Raw genomic sequence first — 19,859 nt, 5'->3', positions numbered from 1 at the left:
CAGTGTAGTCATTATACCAGGGTACACAGACAAAGATATATAGGCAGCATGCAGAAAGGCACTCATCCGGGCTTGTAACACAATAATGCAGAACACCAGCGTAACTGTGGCGTTTCAGACTTTTAATCCTTTATCAAGCAAAACATGACAGACAAGACACAGAGACATGACTCACCTAAATAGGGTCACAAAGAAAAGAATCCATGCCCCGCCAGTGGGACCAGAGCCCGGTGTCCCGCTGCTTTCAGGTCCGCAATCTCACCCGTGACGTTACTTCTGGCCATGTCACAGACACAGTAAATCTAATACAGCACATTAATGTATATTAAAGTAGAGCAATACTATATAAGCAAATATAGCCAAATATATCTTGAGTCACCCCTAAGGGTAATAAAGTATGGAGCTGGAGCAAAGTGATTATCAGGAAAGAGCGTGTGTTTCCTAAATTATAAACAACGAGAACTGACAATATGGTACTGAGGTGAAGAGATTAGGAAAAAAAGGTTGCAAAAATAGAAGAACAAGAAGAACGAAATGACTGAGATAGGAGTGAAGAGGGTTAAACATCCACAGGTTGGGGATGACCCTCTGGGGACGTGATTAGACATCCAATAGGGTTGCAGGATCTAGCTGGTTGATATTGCTTAAGAAGAGGAGTCTTCCTCTTTTTCTGGTTGTTTGGAAGGGGTAAGTCCTGTGTATTTTCCCTGTCTTTAGTGCTAGTTCAGGATTGCTGTGAGAATTAGATTTGCTAGTTTTGTGTGAGTTTCTTAGGTTGGTTTGCTTACCCCCCCCCCCCCCCTGCTACTGCTGCTCCATGGCGCTTCTTCGCCCCCGGCGTTCCCCCTGTGTCCCGGCCGGTTACAGCACTGGCTGCAGCCCGCAAAGCCTCCCTTCTGTCCTCCCCTCCCCTGCTCTGCCTGCCGCTTACACGCCCGCTTTGTCACGGGCGGGCGTTGTGAATGCAGCCGTGGCTTCCTCGGCCTCTGCACCCGCTACCGGCCTTGCTGGGGGGAGCCAGCGGTGGTGGGTGGATGGGCAGGGGAGGTGTCTGGGAGGGTGGCTGCCGCTGACCGAGCCCCGTCTGTGGCTCCGGCAGGCGGGGGGACGCGGTGCCGGTGTGCTGTGGCTGGCAGCCGCCTAGTGAGCCCCTCAACTAGTGGTGCTCGGGGCCTAGATCTCGCGTCTCCCTGGGCGCAGCAGGACGAGGAGGAGGGCCCGCATCCTACCGCGGACCCTGTTCCGGTTGCACCCGGGAGGTTGCAGATCTTCGGGGAGGCTCCGCAAGCACGGCGGTTCGGGGTGCCTAGTCGTGCGCAAGGGCCGGGACCGGCCAAAGGCAAATGTTTTGCCTTCAATAACTCTGCATGTCCTGTTGGCCCACCCTGTCTCCAACTGCTTTCATGGTGGGCGCTCTGCACCAAGAACGGGCAATCCCGTTCTTGCCAAGCCTGCTCCCACGGTGTCATCTAAGTAGGGCTCCCACCCCGATACGGCTGGAGGCTATGAGTGGTTGTCCTGGTATGTGGATCAAGATGTTGCGAGATTCCTTTTGGATGGTTTTAGTTTTCGGTTGGGGGAGGTTCACGTTGGCTATTATCGGAACCTGCAATCGGCCCGGTCCTTTCCGAGCATGCTGCATGGCAAGGTGGATAAGGAGATCCAGCTTGACTGCATGGCGGGTTCTTTTTCTCAGCCCCATTGGAGGACTTGATTATTTCTCCGGTGGGGGTTGTTCCGAAAAAGGCCCCGGGTAAGTTTCATCTCATTACACATCTTTCTTACCCGTCAGGGTGCTCCGTCAACGACGCCATCCCCCCCGAGCATTGCTCGGTGGGCTATCAGTCGTTTGAGGATGCTCTGGATATGCTTCGGGCCTACGAGCCCTCATGACTAAGATTGATGTCGAATCGGCCTTTTGGCTGCTCCCGCTTCACCCAGATTAATTTCGGTTTATGGGGTTTCGCATCGGGGACAAATATTTCATTGACAAGTGCTTGCCAATGGGATGTTCTATTTCCTGTTTCCTTTTTTGAGAAGTTTAGTTCTTTTTTGCATTGGTGTGTGGAGTTTTGTTGATGGGTCGGGGTCTCACTCATTACTTAGATGATTTCCTTTGCGTTGGTCCAGCGGGTTCCGGGCATTGCTCAGAGCTCCTTTTTAGCTTGCGGGCCTTGTTTTATCATTTTGACGTTCCTATCGTGGCGGAGAAAATGGAGGGCCCAGTTTCCTGTTTGTCTTTTTTGGGGATCCAGATTGACACTGTGGCTTGCTGTTGCAGCCTCCCTAGGGATAAGGTGGAGAAGTTGTGCGGATGCATTTTGCTGTGTGTTGCGTGTAAGGTTACACTTCGGCAGGCTCAATTGCTTTTGGGCCTGTTGAATTTTGCCTGCAGAGTCATCCCTATGGACAGGCTCTTTTGCCTTAAATTGTAGCGGGCCAACGCGGGAGTCACTAGGTCTCATCACTTGAATAGGTTTTCATCCGAGATAAAGCGAGAGCCTGGCCATTTGGGCTTTGTTTCTAGATGACTTTAATGGTGTTCAGATCTAGTTGGCTCCCGTGGCCGATAATGCTAGCTTGCAGTTATTCACGGATGCAGCGAGTTCTGTGTGTTTTGGATGTTTTTTGGCAGGTTCTTGGTGCGCTGCTTTGTGGCCGCGGTGCTGGTTTGAGAGAGGTTTAACTAGAGATCTTTTGTTGTTGGAGCTCTTTCCATGTTGGCTATGGACGTTTGGGGCGGGCAGTTGCGCTAACGCAGCATCCCGTTCCGGTGTGATAACCTGGGTGTGGTGGACGCGATCAATAATCAGCGGGCCAAATCATTACTGGTATTGCGAGTCTTGGCCCAGTTGATGCTGCAATGCTTGCGTTACAATGTGCTCTTTCGAGTGCGGCACCTCCCTGGTGTGGAGAATGGCATGGCCGGTGCATTATCTAGTTGCCAATGGCATAAGTTCCATGCGCTTGAGCCTCTTGCTGATGTTGTTGGGGTTCTCTGCCCCCCTTATGTTTGGCAGATGATCGAGCCGGTTTGGAGGGGTTAGTGGAGTGTTCCATCGCCACGAAACCCTTTGCGCGTATCGCCAGGCTTGGACGGAGTGGGAAGCTTTCTCCGGGGCCCGGGGGCTTTGAGGTAAGAGTGGGCATCGTCTGATTCTTTCTTTTATTTGGTAGCTCTATGTCTCTGGGACATCCAGAGCGGTGGCATCCCGTTACCTGGTCAGCATTTCTTTTTTTGCGAAGCTTAAGGGGGCTCCTGATTTTACAAAGACCTTTTTGATTACGAAAGCCATGAAAGGTTGGGTGCAGGTAGTTCGTGTTCCACCGGATAGCAGGTGTCCCATTGATGCATCGCTTTTCCCTGCTGTACTGGGTGTGGTTGAGAGCGTGGCCGACTCAGCCTTTGAGTCTCTGCTTTATCATTTGGCTTTTTTGATGGCTTACCATGGCGCTTTTCGGCTTTCGGAACTGTTTGCACCCTCCAAGAGGTTGGATGCGATTTTGCTTCGTTCGGATGTCCGCCTGGATGCTCAGTCCCTCTGGTGTAGGATTCAGCGGTCTAAGATGGATCAGATGTCTTGTGTGAAATGGGTCTCCTTGGGTCACTCATTGTCCTTGAGTGTCTGTCCAGTGTCTCTAGCTGTTCATTATACCTCGGTCAGGCCTTACTCGGAGGGTTCTTGGTAGTTGCACTATGATGGCTCACCTCTAACTAAATATCAGTTTAGTTGGATGCCTTTCCCATCGCGACTTTGGTACTCACTCCTTTCGTATAGGTGCAGCCACGTTGTCATCATCGGCGGCCGGTTTGCCCGTTGGCGATATAAAAGTTTTGGGTTGTTGGATCTCTACCAGCTATAAGCGTTACATTAGACCCAATCTTTTGTGTTGATGTTTACTGTGGTTCTCTTCTTTGTGTCGTGTTTGGTTATTGTGGTTTACGTTTGCCTTCCCCTGTCCATCCTACTCAAGGATTAGCTACACAATGCTGCTGGCAATGGTGTGTCCGGAGTTTTTAATGATTTTATTTACCTGGCCTGATGGACTTATTTCAGCTTCTTCTTTGATTTGGCTAATTGGCTCCAATTCTACGTCCCTCAGCAGGTTTTAAATTTTTTCCTCAGGTCGAGTTTTACATGTATGCTCCCGTTCCCCCCCCCCCCCCCCTTTTGTTTGTGCTCTTTCCCCTTTGTGTGTCTCTGTTGCTTCATATTGGCTAGATGCTGGTCACCTATGTCACTGTGGTGCACTTTGCAAAAAAAATTATTTTGGCAGATCCTCCTACATAGTGGTCTCATTACATGTCCATACTAACCTATTTTTATTCTTTTTTCCCTTCCTTATAGGTTTGTTGGGTGATAGGCGCAAGGTCTGGGTAGTAGGCCTCTCCTTTGTGTACTGGGTGGCTAGGTTTGTTGCCTCTGGTGAGTCACCTGTCTTTCCTGGCTCTCATGATGTGAGGTGGTTGGGTGTCAGAGGTATGTGGTGGAGTGCTTTGAATGCGTTTCTGCTTGAGAACATCTGGTGTCATGGTTTGCCCGAGGTATTAATTCTCCATTTAGGTGGCAACGGCCTGGGGAAGATGTCACAATTGGAGTTGCGTGGTGTGATCTTGGAGGATTTGGCACTCATTTAGAAGGCGTAGCATTCATGTGTTTTGATATGGTCTTTTATAGTGCCCAGGTTGTGTTGGCGAGGTGCCAAGGACTGCCGAGCAATTGATGAGGCCAGAAAAAAGCTTAACTCGGCTGTGGCCAAGTGGGTGCTGGATGCTGGTGGTGTGATAGTGCCGCATGAGAGAATCAGGTTTAGGTATCGCTATCTTTTCCAGCATGATAGAGTACACTTGGATAGGGAGGGTTTACGTGTTTTTTTGGAGTATCTTTTTGCTGGGGTGTTTTCACTTCGTTAGGTGTTGTGGTGGCGGAACGAAGTTGCTGGGTCAAGAACTTCGCTTTGGCAGGAAAGAACGGCAGGTTAATTGTTGTTAGGTCTTATCTAGATATTTTAATGATTATTTCAGGTTTGGTTGGTGCACTCACCTTTGTTGACTATATGCATCTGCTGGATCGGGGACAGCGACACCACCCGGACGGGTGGGTAGTCAAGGTATAAGGTTGAGTGGATACAGTTTTGTTGTTTAGGCTGAGTTTTAAGTTGGTACATTTGTACGGGTTGGGGTAGTTAGCCATTCTTTCTTGGCCACCACTATTTAATCTTCATTCAGACATTTTTTAGTTAGAAGTTGTTGAATAAATCAGCTAACAATTTCTGCCAAATCTAAGTTTCCAAGTCTTTATTTTAGTGTTAAGTGTTAAGGGTTTATGAATGCACATGGTCATCCATCAGCCTATAAAATGCAAAGATATATTGTAAAAATAGTAAAGAGTATTTCAAGTTACATCAAAGCTCTTGAAGTACAAGTTCAACATACTGAAGCCAACAAATCAAAACCATTCTCCAATCTTTACAAAAATGAATGAGTGGCACTCAAACAATTTCGTACATATCAAGTGTGAAGACCAGGAGTATTAGAGCATAAACTCAGAGTGTACTCCAGGACTTCTGGGTCACGTCACGCAGACAGGAGACAGATAAAGATATAACAATATATTTATTAGGGATTTATTTAGTACAAGCTCTCTAAATCAACTATAAGATAAACACATTTGAAATTAACCCCAGAACAACAGGTCCCAATAAACAGCAGTTTACCGTCAGACTTCCCAGCACTTTCCCACATGCTCTTGTCCGGATGTAGTATAATTGTGCAGGATCACAGGAGTTTGAAGGAGTGTTCATACAGCAGAGCCAACAAGTCTGCAAATCCGGAGAAAAGTAGGTAATCCAGTAGCCACAATGCTCCCAGGCAAAGTCCTCAGCACACTAGCAGGAGCTGAGACTCCAGGACTAGTAGCTTTTAGAGGCCAAACTCACACACACCCTGAAGATCTCTTGCATTCCCTTTTTAAACAACATTCCAATTTCCTGATTGGTAGAGCTCAATGAGGGTCTGTAAAAGATATGAGTCATAACACCCACAAGTGGTAATAGTCCCTATTGTTTGGCATGTCGACCGTCGGGATTGTGAGGGTGCAGGATGTAGGGGCAGATATTGTGATCCAGTGTTATCAGAGTACTCTAGGGAAATGTAGTTTTTGTTCTCTCTCTCGATAGCACCCGTTCCCTGTGATTGTATTTGTATATTCCATATCCGAAAGTATTAATTCTTGAAATACTGATGTTATACCGATTTGGTATATACGTTAGCAATTAAAGGCTATATGTTGGTCTGTATTTTAACAACACCATATTCCCAATTTCAACCCTATATATATATATATATGTATATGAACCGAGGGATTGATGGAGAAACTTTGGATTATGAATGATAATTATGCAAAAATATAATATAACTGCCTATCATTACAAATATATAAGTATGATATGAGATGTGGTTTTTAATGATGTTTAATAAACTCTAAGTGCCGAAATATAAGTGGATAATAAAAAAGTGAATATTAATGATTTATTCAAATGTGAATAAAAAATGTGAATATGTTGCAACATATACATGTTGTATACCAACTGTATATATTGGTTGTGTTAATAGTGTGATTGTGAATCTGTGAAAAAATATTCCTCGGTTGAATGTATCAAAATAAGGTGTGATGATTGGACCCACATGGTCCAAAATCACATCATACTATATATATTCAGTGCCTCCATATGTTTGTGAAAATCTATACCTTACAATCCATGTGATAAAATTTACACTGGGAAAAATTATATAAATACTTATAAGTGATAAGTGACTAAAAAAGAAAAAGAAAAAAAGGGAAAAAAAGAGGGGACTATCAGATACAAGAAATTTAATTTATATTCTATTATATTGTCTTATATTTATTAGATGCATAATACCACATTCTACTCTTCGCACCATAGTGGGGAAATATCCATCTAAGGAATCTATATGAGGACTGTTTCCTCTCATTGATGTTTATTAAACCATCCTTTTTCTCTTGGTTCAAGTGGTCATCAAATATTAGGGACCGGGAGGGAAATATGAAATTTGAACGGGGAGCAGTAAGATCATCAATCTTCCTTCCAAATAGTAACACTATTCAGCGTCTTGAGTATTAACAATAGGTTCCACCCAAAACATATTATTAATCAAAGGAAGGGCAAATAGCTATTGTTTTCATTAAGCCCCCTTGGGTATTGACTGTCCATCAGGAATATCATTTTGGTTTCGAACTGTAGGAGCTGTTTATCGATGTCCCCTCCTCTGATATTAGGTTGTATGTTCTTCATGCCAAAGGCTTGTAGGCCTTTTGGATTGCCATTGTGATGATGTAAAAAATGATTGGCAACGGGAGTTAAAGACTTAAATCTGCTCTTATCCTGTTTAGCATTTCTTATGCTACATAGATGTTCCAATAGTCACGTCTTCAGGGGTCTAATCGTTTTGCCAATGTAAATTTTATTAGAGGGGCAAATTAATTGATATATTACTCCTGTAGTGGTGCAGTCAATATATTCATCAATTTTCCACCTCTTTCCATATTTGTCATGGAAATCGGTTTTGGGTATCATGTGTTGGCAGGCTTTACATTGCTTACAGCAGAAGGAGCCTTTTTTATGATGTATCCGTTTCTTCAAAGATGGTAGGTGACTCTGTACTAAGATATCTTTTAAGTTTTGGGATTTTCTCCAACTAATTTCCACTCTTTCTGGCAGGATTTCTTTCAAATCCATATCGGTATGGAGAACTGACCAGTGTTTTTGTAAGATGAGGTTGATTTCACGCCACTGATTATTAAAGGTTCCTATGAATCTGACTGGTTCTTCTTTTTGGACCTTCTTTTTCGGAACAAGCAGAGATTCTCTAGTATATGATTTCACTTCATGTTTTGCAGTTTTTATGATGCGATTGCTGTAACCTCTTTGTTTCAATCTGTCACACAGTTGTTGTTCTCTTTCTCGAAAGCTCTGTGCAATAGAACAGTTTCTCTTGGTACGCAGTAACTCTCCTTTTGGGATGGCTTTTAAAGTAGCTGGTAAATGTGAACAGCTATAATGAAGAATGCTGTTTGTGGCGGTTTCCTTTCTGAACATGTCGGTGGATATTGACCCGTCTTCTTCTATCTTGATGGTTAAATCCAAAAAGTTGACTTTCTCTTGGCTCATTTCGCCAGTGAGTTTTAAATTCAAGTCGTTGGTATTAAGGATTGAGATCAGTTGTTTCAACTGATCCTGGTCTCCATCCCATAAAATTAGGATGTCATCGATATATCTCAAATAAATGAGAATATGATCAGTATATATCTCAATCCTCTCATGAAAGAGAAACTCTCTCTCCCACCATCCCAGGTAGAGACCGGCATATGTGGGGGCACATGCTGTCCCCATCGCCGTGCCTCTAACCTGGATGTAGACTTTTTCATTGCATGTGAAATAATTTTGAGTCAATATAAACTTTAATAACGAGAGAAGAAAAGTATTGAAGTCATGATGTTTAGGCATGTTCAGAAAGTACTCTTCTGCCGAAAGTCCTTTTTCATGATTGATACTTGTGTAGACTCTCAAAATCATATGTTGCCAGCCAGGTCCCTGGGCTGACTGATAAGTTTTGTAATTTATTCAGGACATCCATTGTGTCCCTAACATATGAAGGCAAAGATATCACAAATTGTCGTAGATATTGATCAACAAATGTGCTCGCCTTCTCTGTCAGGCTTCCCATTCCAGAGACTATAGGTCTCCCTGGGGGAGTGGTCTCATTTTTGTGGACTTTTGGCAGTAGGTATAGAGTTGGTATTCTAGGTTTATCAATATATAGAAAGTTGAATTCCTTTCTAGTTATTGTTCCGTTCTCCAGAGCATTTGTGATGATATCAATGTACTTACTTTGAAAATCTGAGGTTGGATTAAATAACAGCGGTTTGTAACATGAACGACCATTAAGCTGCTTGTTTAATTCTTCTATATACATAGTTCTGGGCCATAGCACCACATTGCCCCCTTTGTCTGAGGGCTTAATTATAGTGTCATGCCATTGAGAAATCTGTTGAAGAGCAGATCTTTCGCCCGTAGATAAGTTGTCATTCTGAAATTCGAAAGAATTTAGTCGACTGAATAGTTTGTCCAGATCTCTGGATACGAGATCTAAATACACCTTTGCAGGCGGACATACTTTAAAATCTGGAAAGAATGAGGATTTGTTCTTAAGCTTAGAGACATCAAAAGGGTACATATTATGGGAGACATCATCCTGTCCAAGTTCCAGTTCTTCCAAGATCTGTATCATAGTTTGATCTTCCTCAGTAAGGGTCGGTGTGGGGCCGAGGCTTTCAACTGATTGAGATTGCTCCTGAAGTTTTCGTTTGTTTACTGTAAAATTTCTTCAGTAATATTTTTCTGGCAAATAGTTGGATATCTTTTTCACAATCAAATCTGTTAGGTTTATGAGAGGGGGACAGGTTTATGAGAGGGGGAGAAGGAGAGTCCCTTAGATAATAGGGAAGTCTGATCATCTGTAAGAATTTTATCGGTTAAATTGATAATTCTTAGATTGTCATCCCCTATTTCCTGTAGCGCCTCTGCTCTCTTGGCTCTTCTCTCCAGTCGCGCATACTGTATCTCTTTTTCTTCTTCCTCCCCTGGCCTCGCCTGGTCTTATATATTCCATACCAATTCCCTCTCTGATTTCTCTTGGAGTTTTCTCTAAAAAAACCCCTTTCCTTTCTGTGTTGGGCATGTTGTAACTACCCTTCCCTTCTGAGGAATCAATATCTGATGTTGTGTAATTATGGCTATTTGAATTCCTATTCCTCTGTGTACTGGTCTTCCATCTATACACATTGTCTTGTGCAAAATCAGTCCTGTCTCTATTAAGCTTCCTTCGTTTTCTATCAATGATGACTTGTTCAAAGTCATCCATTTCTTTTTTATATTTTTTGTATGTCACCTGAAATTTATCCAGTTTCGAATTTCTTAAGTTTCTCTCCCAGAATGTTAATTTCCTGTGTAGCAAAAAATTGTATCTGCACACACACTATCTTTATCTCATCTATATTTGGAACATCCGTTCCATCATAAACCCCTATTGAATTGGTGGTAATTACCATCTGCATTGGGGGTGCTACCAACTACAGTATATCGTAAATACAGGAAAGAAGAAGAAAAGAACTGTATTGTCAGCGCACATAAGGGAGACTAGATCTGGTTATCACATCTACCAATATTTTAATAAAATTTAACTTTTATTGATATCTATTTAAAACTGGTGTATATTACTTACACATAACCGTGAGTATAAGCGAAACATAGAGGTTAAAATATTGACATAAACAAAACATACAAGGTGCAAAATGAAAATAAAAGTGATTTTAAGATTAAAATGTGTGTCCACGTATTTTATTCTAATGTCCAGGTAAGTATGGTCTATTATTGCATAATTGAATCAGTATTCGTTCATGTGTTTAGTCCATCTCAAATTTATGGAGGAGGCATCGGTGTCAATTGTGGTAATGCCCTAAATGTAAATTTATTCTAAACTGTTTAGTTTCAAATTGGGTATAATGAATTATTCGTTACTGTATCTGATTAAATCAGGAATGTGATATAATATAGAATATAAGATGATGCTATGGATCTATTCTTGATGTGTAATACACTCTGAGGGGAGGAGTATCTTCCTCAGTTATTCATATCAATATAGTATATGGCACTCTCTTATGATGTTCGGGTATTCACACTATTATTACCCCTTAAAGGTAGGCACCTTCATTTGTAAGGGCTGGTGATACCTTCATAATTAGTTGGATCCACTATCTTTTCACACTTTCTGTGCAGAGTGTGGTTCGTTAATATCCAAATGCTTGATATCGAATTTCTTAAGTTTCTCTCCCAGAATGTTAATTTCCTGTGTATACTGATTTAACAAAATCTCATCATGTTTTATGAGGATTTTAAGTAAGTCCAAAGAACATTTTGTTAGGGTAGCTTCCCATTCCTTTTTCAGATCCATGTTAGTCAATTCAAAAGTTGGAAATAGTCTTGGTCTAAGACCCCTTGGTGTTATATTGTTTCTGATGTAATTGTCACATGTGGTTTTGTTCCACCATGTTTTACTCTGTTTAATTAATACTTGTTTCAATGAGTATAGATCATCTGTCCAATCCCTGTTGGATGGATCAGTAGATAATACATCCTCACCATATGTCAGGTCTCATCCTTTCCTTAGTCTTTCTCGTCTCTCATCGAGATACTTGGTCAGATTGAAAGTCGCCATACCAATACATGTTTTGCAATCTGGTTAAGAAGATTTCTATGAGTTATATAGTAATTCTATATTGTTATATTTGATGAATTCTTAATTATTACTGTGCTAGAAGTTTGAAATGCTGGAAAACCAGAAATTTAACAGTTTTCATAAGGGAGAAGAAGGGGGAGAGGGAATGGGAATGGTCTACTTCTGCACAAGTTTTATTCCTTATTTTATCCCCAATTATTCATATTGTCATTGAATAGAATCTAAAAGATGGGGGTGCTGCCCAAGACAATGGTACTAGAATACGAAAAAACAAAAGAACAAGATTGTCTTTTACATTGGCGCACTTAGAGAGAAAAAAGTATGATTTCAATATGATTGTTTTAATTTTAAACTTAACTTTTATTCATTATTTTCCTAAAATATCCTGTCTTATGAAATATAAACATATATGTAAAAAATATAATTTAATAAAGTTAATTACAATATCACATGGGCTCACTGTATTCTCATTCCATTTATGTTAGATAAATAAATATTGTGACTATATAAATATCAGGGCTTCACATTAAATTTTATTCAGGGGGTCAATATTTGTCTATATGCTGAATTTACTCTGGATGCATATACGAATCCCGCTACAACTATAATATGGGAGACTTATAGAGAGATGGATTTCATATTGGTATTTTCAATACACATTATGGTTTGTACACTGAAAAAGATGTTAAGTAAAAATATAAATGTTTTTATATTCTGTTGCACCCAATAAATGGGTTCTTATTTACTTACTAAAAAAAATGAAAAGAAGAAACAAAGAAAAAAACCACATCCACACACCACGTCTTTACTTGTAAAACTACAAAACTTAGGAATGACTCCACTGAATAACTGGCTCTGCTCCTTAGATATTAACAGTCTGTACACCAGTATACCACATGATGATGGATTAAAAGCATGTAAATTGTTGCTAGAATCTAGCAAAAACTATCATGGACCGCAGATTGAGTTCTTCATTACACTCACCTTAAAAAAATTGTAAGTTTGCGAGCAGGGCCTTCCTACCTCTATGTCTGTCTGTTTTTACCCAGTTTTGTCCTATTACTGTTGTTCCAATTGCAAAGCGCAACGGAATATGCTGCGCTATATAAGAAACTGTTAATAAATAATAAATAAATAAATAACTTCTTTTTCAGGAATTAATTTTTTGGGGTGTGCGATGGGCTCCAATGTTGCACTTTCTTATGCGAATGCGTACATGTTTTGGATTGAGCATTTACTCTTCTTCTCTACCGATATAGCGAAATATATTCTCTTCTATACACGCGATATCGATAATGTCCTGTTGATGTGGACAGGCCCGGCAGATCTCTTCAAAAAGCATATGGATGCAATCAACTCTCTTTGACTGCCCTGTAAAATTTACATTTGATATGAGTCTGTCCCAAATACATTTTTTAGATTTACTTATCAATTTGAAGGACAATCATCTACCATTTCTTTGTTAATGAAAGAGACTTACCGAAATACATTATTGTTAGCCCAAAGTCACCATCCTCCATCCCTCATACGGGTCCACCATAGTCTCATCTCTTACAGTGCATCCGTAAAGTATTTACAGCACTTCACTTTTCCCACATTTTGCTATGTTACAGCCTTATTCCAAAATAGAATAAATTAATTTTCCCCTCAAAATTCTACACACAAAACCCAGATTTGTGCTTGGTTTGTGCTCAGTGTGGGACCTTATATAGACAGGTGTGTACCTTTCCAAATCATGACCAATCAACTGAATTTACCACTTGTGGAATCCAATTAAGTTGTAGGAACATCTCAAGGATGATCAGTGGAAACAGGATGCACCTGAGCTCAATTTTGAGCTTCATGGCAAAGGCTGTGAAAACTTATGTACATGTGATTTCTTAGTTTTTTATTTTTAATAAATTTGCAAAAATCACAAAAAAACTTTTTTCACGTTGTCATTATGGGGTTTTGTGTGTAGAATCTTGAAGGAAAATATTAATTTATTCCATTATGGAATAAGGCTGTAACATAACAATGTGGAAAAAGTGAAGCGCTGTGAATACTTTCCGGATGCACTGTAAAAGTGAAGCGCATCACTAGTTGTGAATTGGAGCTAAAATCTCACTTAGACACAATGATCCAAAAATGTAAACGAAGGGGCTACAAAACCAATGTATTAAGGACAGCAAAAAACAAAGTTGACTCCATTCCACGTAGTGCTACTTTAAGGTGGAAAAATGACCCACAAACAGCAGACAAATTCATCGGTCTGCAATTAAAGGGTTCTAGCTCATAAAGAGGTTGATCAGTCAGTTGCCAGACCTTTCGTTATTGTTTAACATAATCTACCATCGCTTAGATACATCATCATTGATCAGGTTCCTGATGACAGACGAGGAGTTTACCGAGGCAAGGAATTGATACAAGTGGAAACATCTTGGATTTACAGATTAGATACTGTCCACCCTCGTGGACTCAATAAACAGCTAAACTTTAATGTGTTTCTTTAATCTCTTTACTATTTTTACAATATATATTTGCATTTTATCCTTGTTCTTCTAGTATTTTTGCTACTTTTTTTATAATGTCTTCCCCTCAGTACCACATATTGTCAGTTCTCATTGTTTATAATTTAGGAAACACATGGTCTTTCCTGATAATCACTTTGCTCCAACTCCATACTTTATTACACTTAGTGGTACATTTGCTTATATAGTATTGCTCTGCTTTAGTACACATTAATGTGCTGGGTTAGAATTACTGTGTCTGTGTGACATGGACATGCTTTTTTGTACCACATTACTTTCACTGTCTCTGTTTCCATAGCTCACACTGGGACAGCCATTGCCCTGAGTACTCCAAGCCGTTCTGGTTGCCACGTCCACCAATGACATGGTCGGAAGTAACGTCGCGGGTGAGATCGCGGACCTGGAAGTGGTGGGACACCAGGCTCTGGTCCCGCTGGCGGGGAATAGATACTTTCCTTTGTGACCATATGTAGGTGAGTCATGTCACTGTGTCTTGTTTGTCATGTATTGCTTTATAAAGGATTAAAAGTACGAAATGAAGCAGTTATGCTGGTGTTTTGCATTATTGTATTATAAGCCTGGATGAGTGCCTTTCTCCATACTGTGTATGTATATATATATATATATATATATATATAGTTACCCCAGTGCGGCACTCGACTCATAATAAACGGACTCTGGAGACCAGTAAAGTTCACAACGTTTCAGTGCTCGCAAGCACTATCGTCAGGTTTATGAGATTAAACTGAACATTACATACCTTAAATACACGTGCACCCGTGAAAAACGCAGCACCGGGAGTTGAGGAAAGACCTCCTCCTTTCCGGCCACAGCTAATTACGTCATCCTAAAGTGACTCCCATCACCATAGTAACATACAAACATTAAAACAGCGAATCTGTAAATGCATAATCACATGATTACTGAATCGAACAGGAAACATATCAACATTAACCACTAACACTGAAATATATTAATATAAATATCCGGTCATCCAAAACAGCTAAAACTCAAATATTCATTTAGCCCACGCGGGGCTACTACATCTAGCCGGTGAATCCATTGCACCTCTCGCTGAATTAGTAACCGGTTTCTATCACCCCCTCTCACTGTTTTTTTTACCCAGTCAATCATCCGATATTTAATACTTGCAATCGAATGTTTGTATTCTGCAAAATGACGTGCAACAGGTTGATCCAATCTTGTACTACTACTTAACGCTGCTCTTATTGCAGACCTGTGCATCGCCATATGATCTTTAAATCTCCCCTGGGTCTTTCCTATATATGAAAGGCCACAGGGGCAGATTATCTGGAAAACCACATAACTCGAATTACAAGTAAGGTGGTGACGGATCAAAATTTTTTTGCCCGTATGGGGGTGATAAAATGAATCACCAGGTATCAAATAGCTACAAGTTGTGCAGCCACATTTAAAACATCCCAAAGCTTTTCTAGAGAGAAAATGAACAGGTTTTCTTTCCTCATAGTTTCCTATATCAGCATGTACTAATAAATCTCTAAGATTTTGCCCACGAGTATAACATGGCATAGGATCTACATCTACAAACGGTAATTGTCGGTCTGATTTAATAATGTGCCAATTATCTTTAATTACCATATTCACCTCCCTTGATTGTGTGTTAAATTGATTAACAATAGGCATCTTATTATTCCGTTGCCTAGTGCTAGTTTTTTTAAGTAAAGTATTCCGATCTATTTTTAGGACCTTATCCCGAGTATGTATTAACATTTCTCTAGAGTAGCCCCTTATTACTAATTTCTCAATGAGGACTTCAATTTGTTCAGCTGCAACTTCACTATTTGAGTTAATCCTCCAGATACGTAACATCTGAGAGTATGGTAATGAGTTCTTTAATTTGACCGGATGACAGCTATTGTACTGCAACAATGTATTTCTATCAGTTGATTTTATATGCACAGATGTTTCAAATTGATTACCAATTAATCTGATATCAACATCTAAAAAATCAATTCCTTCCTGACTCATACGATAAGTAAACTTCTAGTGAATGTCCGGTTAAGTTTACTTATCGTATGAGTCAGGAAGGAATTGATTTTTTTAGATGTTGATATCAGATTAATTGGTAATCAATTTGAAACATCTGTGCATATAAAATCAACTGATAGAAATACATTGTTGCAGTACAATAGCTGTCATCCGGTCAAATTAAAGAACTCATTACCATACTCTCAGATGTTACGTATCTGGAGGATTAACTCAAATAGTGAAGTTGCAGCTGAACAAATTGAAGTCCTCATTGAGAAATTAGTAATAAGGGGCTACTCTAGAAAAATGTTAATACATACTCGGGATAAGGTCCTAAAAATAGATCGGAATACTTTGCTTAAAAAAACTAGCACTAGGCAACGGAATAATAAGATGCCTATTGTTAATCAATTTAACACACAATCAAGGGAGGTGAATATGGTAATTAAAGATAATTGGCACATTATTAAATCAGACCGACAATTACCGTTTGTAGATGTAGATCCTATGCCATGTTATACTCGTGGGCAAAATCTTAGAGATTTATTAGTACGTGCTGATATAGGAAACTATGAGGAAAGTAAACCTGTTCATTTTCTCTCTAGAAAAGCTTTGGGATGTTTTAAATGTGGCTGCACAACTTGTAGCTATTTGATACCTGGTGATTCATTTTATCACCCCCATACGGGCAAAAAAATTTTGATCCGTCACCACCTTACTTGTAATTCGAGTTATGTGGTTTACCAGATAATCTGCCCCTGTGGCCTTTTATATATAGGAAAGACCCAGGGGAGATTTAAAGATCGTATGGCGATGCACAGGTCTGCAATAAGAGCAGCGTTAAGTAGTAGTACAAGATCGGATCAACCTGTTGCACGTCATTTTGCAGAATACAAACATTCGATTGCAAGTATTAAATATCGGATGATTGACTGGGTAAAAAAAACAGTGAGAGGGGGTGATAGAAACCGGTTATTAATTCAGCGAGAGGTGCAATGGATTCACCGGCTAGATGTAGTAGCCCCGCGTGGGCTAAATGAATATTTGAGTTTTAGCTGTTTTGGATGACCGGATATTTATATTAATATATTTCAGTGTTAGTGGTTAATGTTGATATGTTTCCTGTTCGATTCAGTAATCATGTGATTATGCATTTACAGATTCGCTGTTTTAATGTTTGTATGTTACTATGGTGATGGGAGTCACTTTAGGATGACGTAATTAGCTGTGACCGGAAAGGAGGAGGTCTTTCCTCAACTCCCGGCGCGGCGTTTTTCACGGGTGCACGTGTATTTAAGGTATGTAATGTTCAGTTTAATCTCGTAAACCTGACGATAGTGCTTGCGAGCACTGAAACGTTGTTGAACTTTACTGGTCTCCAGAGTCCGTTTATTATGAGTCGAGTGCCGCACTGGGGTAACTATATTTGTGTACAGCAGTACATGTGAAGGCACCGATGCAATAGTGGATTTCATCGAGGAGTGCCGGACCCATGCTAATATATATATATATATAGCAATTTGGAAATGTAGGCACTCACCAGTAGTTTTTCAACAGGCAAATTTAATGATAACTCACGGGTACATGAATATTGTGTCGACGGTTCGGTCGCCTCAGGACCTTTTTCAAGACATCATTGAACAAACTACCAGGAGACAGCTTATCAGGATGAATCCCCAGTGGTGATTCACCACTTCCACTGCCAGATGCCTTGTGATAGCTACAATTTGGCCCCATCGTATGCTAACCTGTTCATGGCTAGTTACGAGAACACTCATGTACTACCAGTATACGGGCAATTTTTTTTATTTTTTAAACGTTTCATTGACGATATATTTTTACTTTGGGGAGGTACTGAATCTGAATTCATTGACATGGTGAGTCAGTACTCACTGGAAAGTCCGATCCAGTTTACATATTCAGTGTCTGCCACGTCTATCAATTTTTTGGACGTCAATGTTACTAAAACTGGGAACCATCTAAACACCACCATGTTCCGTAAACTACTGACCGTAATTTGACATTACACGCAACTAGCCATCACCCCCCTGCCCTGAAAAAGGGTTTACCAATTTCACAATTTCTTCGAGCTATGAGGATTAACTCTACCCCCTCTTTAAAGGATCAGCAATGCACTGAAATAACTGCATGCTTTTTGGAGGGAGGTTACTCCAAAAATGTGCTGGAACGGTGTTTGAATAAAGCTAACAGTATTTTACATGGACAACAGCCCAAAAGAAAAGTATGTGAAAACCGTATGATTTTCCCCACACAATTTGACGGTGACTCGGATAGTATGAGGAAGGCACTACGTAGACATTGGCCCATAGTGGCTTCTAAAGGTAATCTCTCCTTTACAGGTGAACCAGCACCTATGGTGGCATACCGGCGGGGTGCCCATTTAAAGCAGTTGTTATTGAGGTCTATGTTTCCTGAACAAAAAAAGTCAAATTTCCAGCTTATGCAAGCCAGACCAGGCAGTTTTTCGTGTGGAGGATGCACCACATGTAGATCCATGTTGACTGGCCCTTATTTTTATCATCCCCATTCAGGGAAGAAGATATTTCTTAAATACCACCTTCATTGTAGATTAGATTAAGTAATTTACATCTTGAAATGCCCCTGTGGGCTTTGTTATGTTGGAATGACCACTTGTCCCTTTCGGGACTGAATGGCCAACCACCGGTCCTCAATCCACACGACCTTGTTGTCTGGCCACACTGATAAGCCTGTAGCGCAACATTTTTTGTCCGCCAGACATCAAGTAGCTACTATGAAATGCAAGCTCATTGACTGGGTTCCACCATCCCAACAAGGCGGGGATAGGACCTTGATCCTTAAACAAAAAGAAAGTTTCTGGATACATAAACTTGATACGGTTGCCCTAATCCTCTTAATATCTTTTTATAAGGAATAGTGATCCACAACTGGTCCAGGGACCTTAACCCGTGTCGATGAGGGTGTCACCCTTTAATATATACATTCATGAATTGTGAGCATCACATGAATATATATTTATTGGTGTTTTTTATGTTGATGTCTTTTAAAAAAAAAAATTCCTGTTTAATTTTTTTGGGTTTATATATATTTTTTGGGGGTTTAAGTTATTATTATTTTTATGTGGTTTATATGTCTATATACTCTTTCCCAGTGCCCCCAGGTCCTTGGCAGAATTCCAGTGTTACCTATTGCAGATGATCTCACACACTGCCAGTCGATTTTTCCATTTGGACAGTCAATCTAGAGGGTGGAGGGGTGTGTCTTTACGTAAAGCCGTTTTTAAAACCTGATATACGGGAAGATATTCAGGAGGGGACTGTAGACACTGTCGAGACATTATGGGTAGAAATTGCATGCGGGGAAAAGGGAATAAAAAAGTTAGTATTGGGTGTATGCTATAGGCCGCCTGGTATCAATGCATCTGATGAGGAATTGTTACTAAAGCAAACTGAAAGAGCAGCAGGAGTAGGAGACATAGTAGTGATGGGAGATTTTAACTATCCAGAGATAAACTGGAAAAATGATTCATGTGATACTGCTAGGGGTAATATGTTTTTAAACACACTTAATGATAACTACATAGTTCAACTAATTGAGGAACCAACTAGGTACAATGCAATCTTAGACCTGGTATTAACAAACAATGGGGATTTGGTATCAGGTATTATAGTAGGGGAACCCATAGGAAACAGCGACCACAATATGGTCACATTCAATATCAGTTTCCATAAACAGCCCTATACTGGCTCAACTAGGACTCTAAACTTTAGCAAAGCAAATTTTGAAAAGATGAGGGTATTTTTCAGGGATATTGAATGGGAAGGTTTGTTTTTAGGAAAAAATACTACGGAGAAATGGGAGGTACTAAAATTCCTGCTAGCTAAAAATACACTCAAATTTATTCCTACGAGCAGCAAAAAAAGGAATGAAAATCATAAACCGATGTGGCTTAACAAAAAATTAAGGAATTTATGGGCAAGAAAAGGCGAGCATTTAAAATTTTTACAAATTTTACAAAT

At 40.3% G+C, this 19,859-nt stretch overlaps 1 protein-coding gene across 1 annotated transcript in view; it reads right to left on the bottom strand.

Annotated features, from left to right (window-relative positions):
- The window catches only part of CALCRL (calcitonin receptor like receptor), a 743,490-nt gene that overhangs the window by 224,098 nt on the left and 499,533 nt on the right, over positions 1–19,859 (bottom strand). The gene's annotated exons all lie outside the window — the stretch shown is intronic.

This window comes from Pseudophryne corroboree, chromosome 7 (assembly GCF_028390025.1).
Source record: "Pseudophryne corroboree isolate aPseCor3 chromosome 7, aPseCor3.hap2, whole genome shotgun sequence".
Classification (NCBI taxonomy): domain Eukaryota; kingdom Metazoa; phylum Chordata; class Amphibia; order Anura; family Myobatrachidae; genus Pseudophryne; species Pseudophryne corroboree.
Note: the sequence above shows the minus strand (reverse complement) of the source record. Positions and strands in the feature narration are given on the sequence as shown.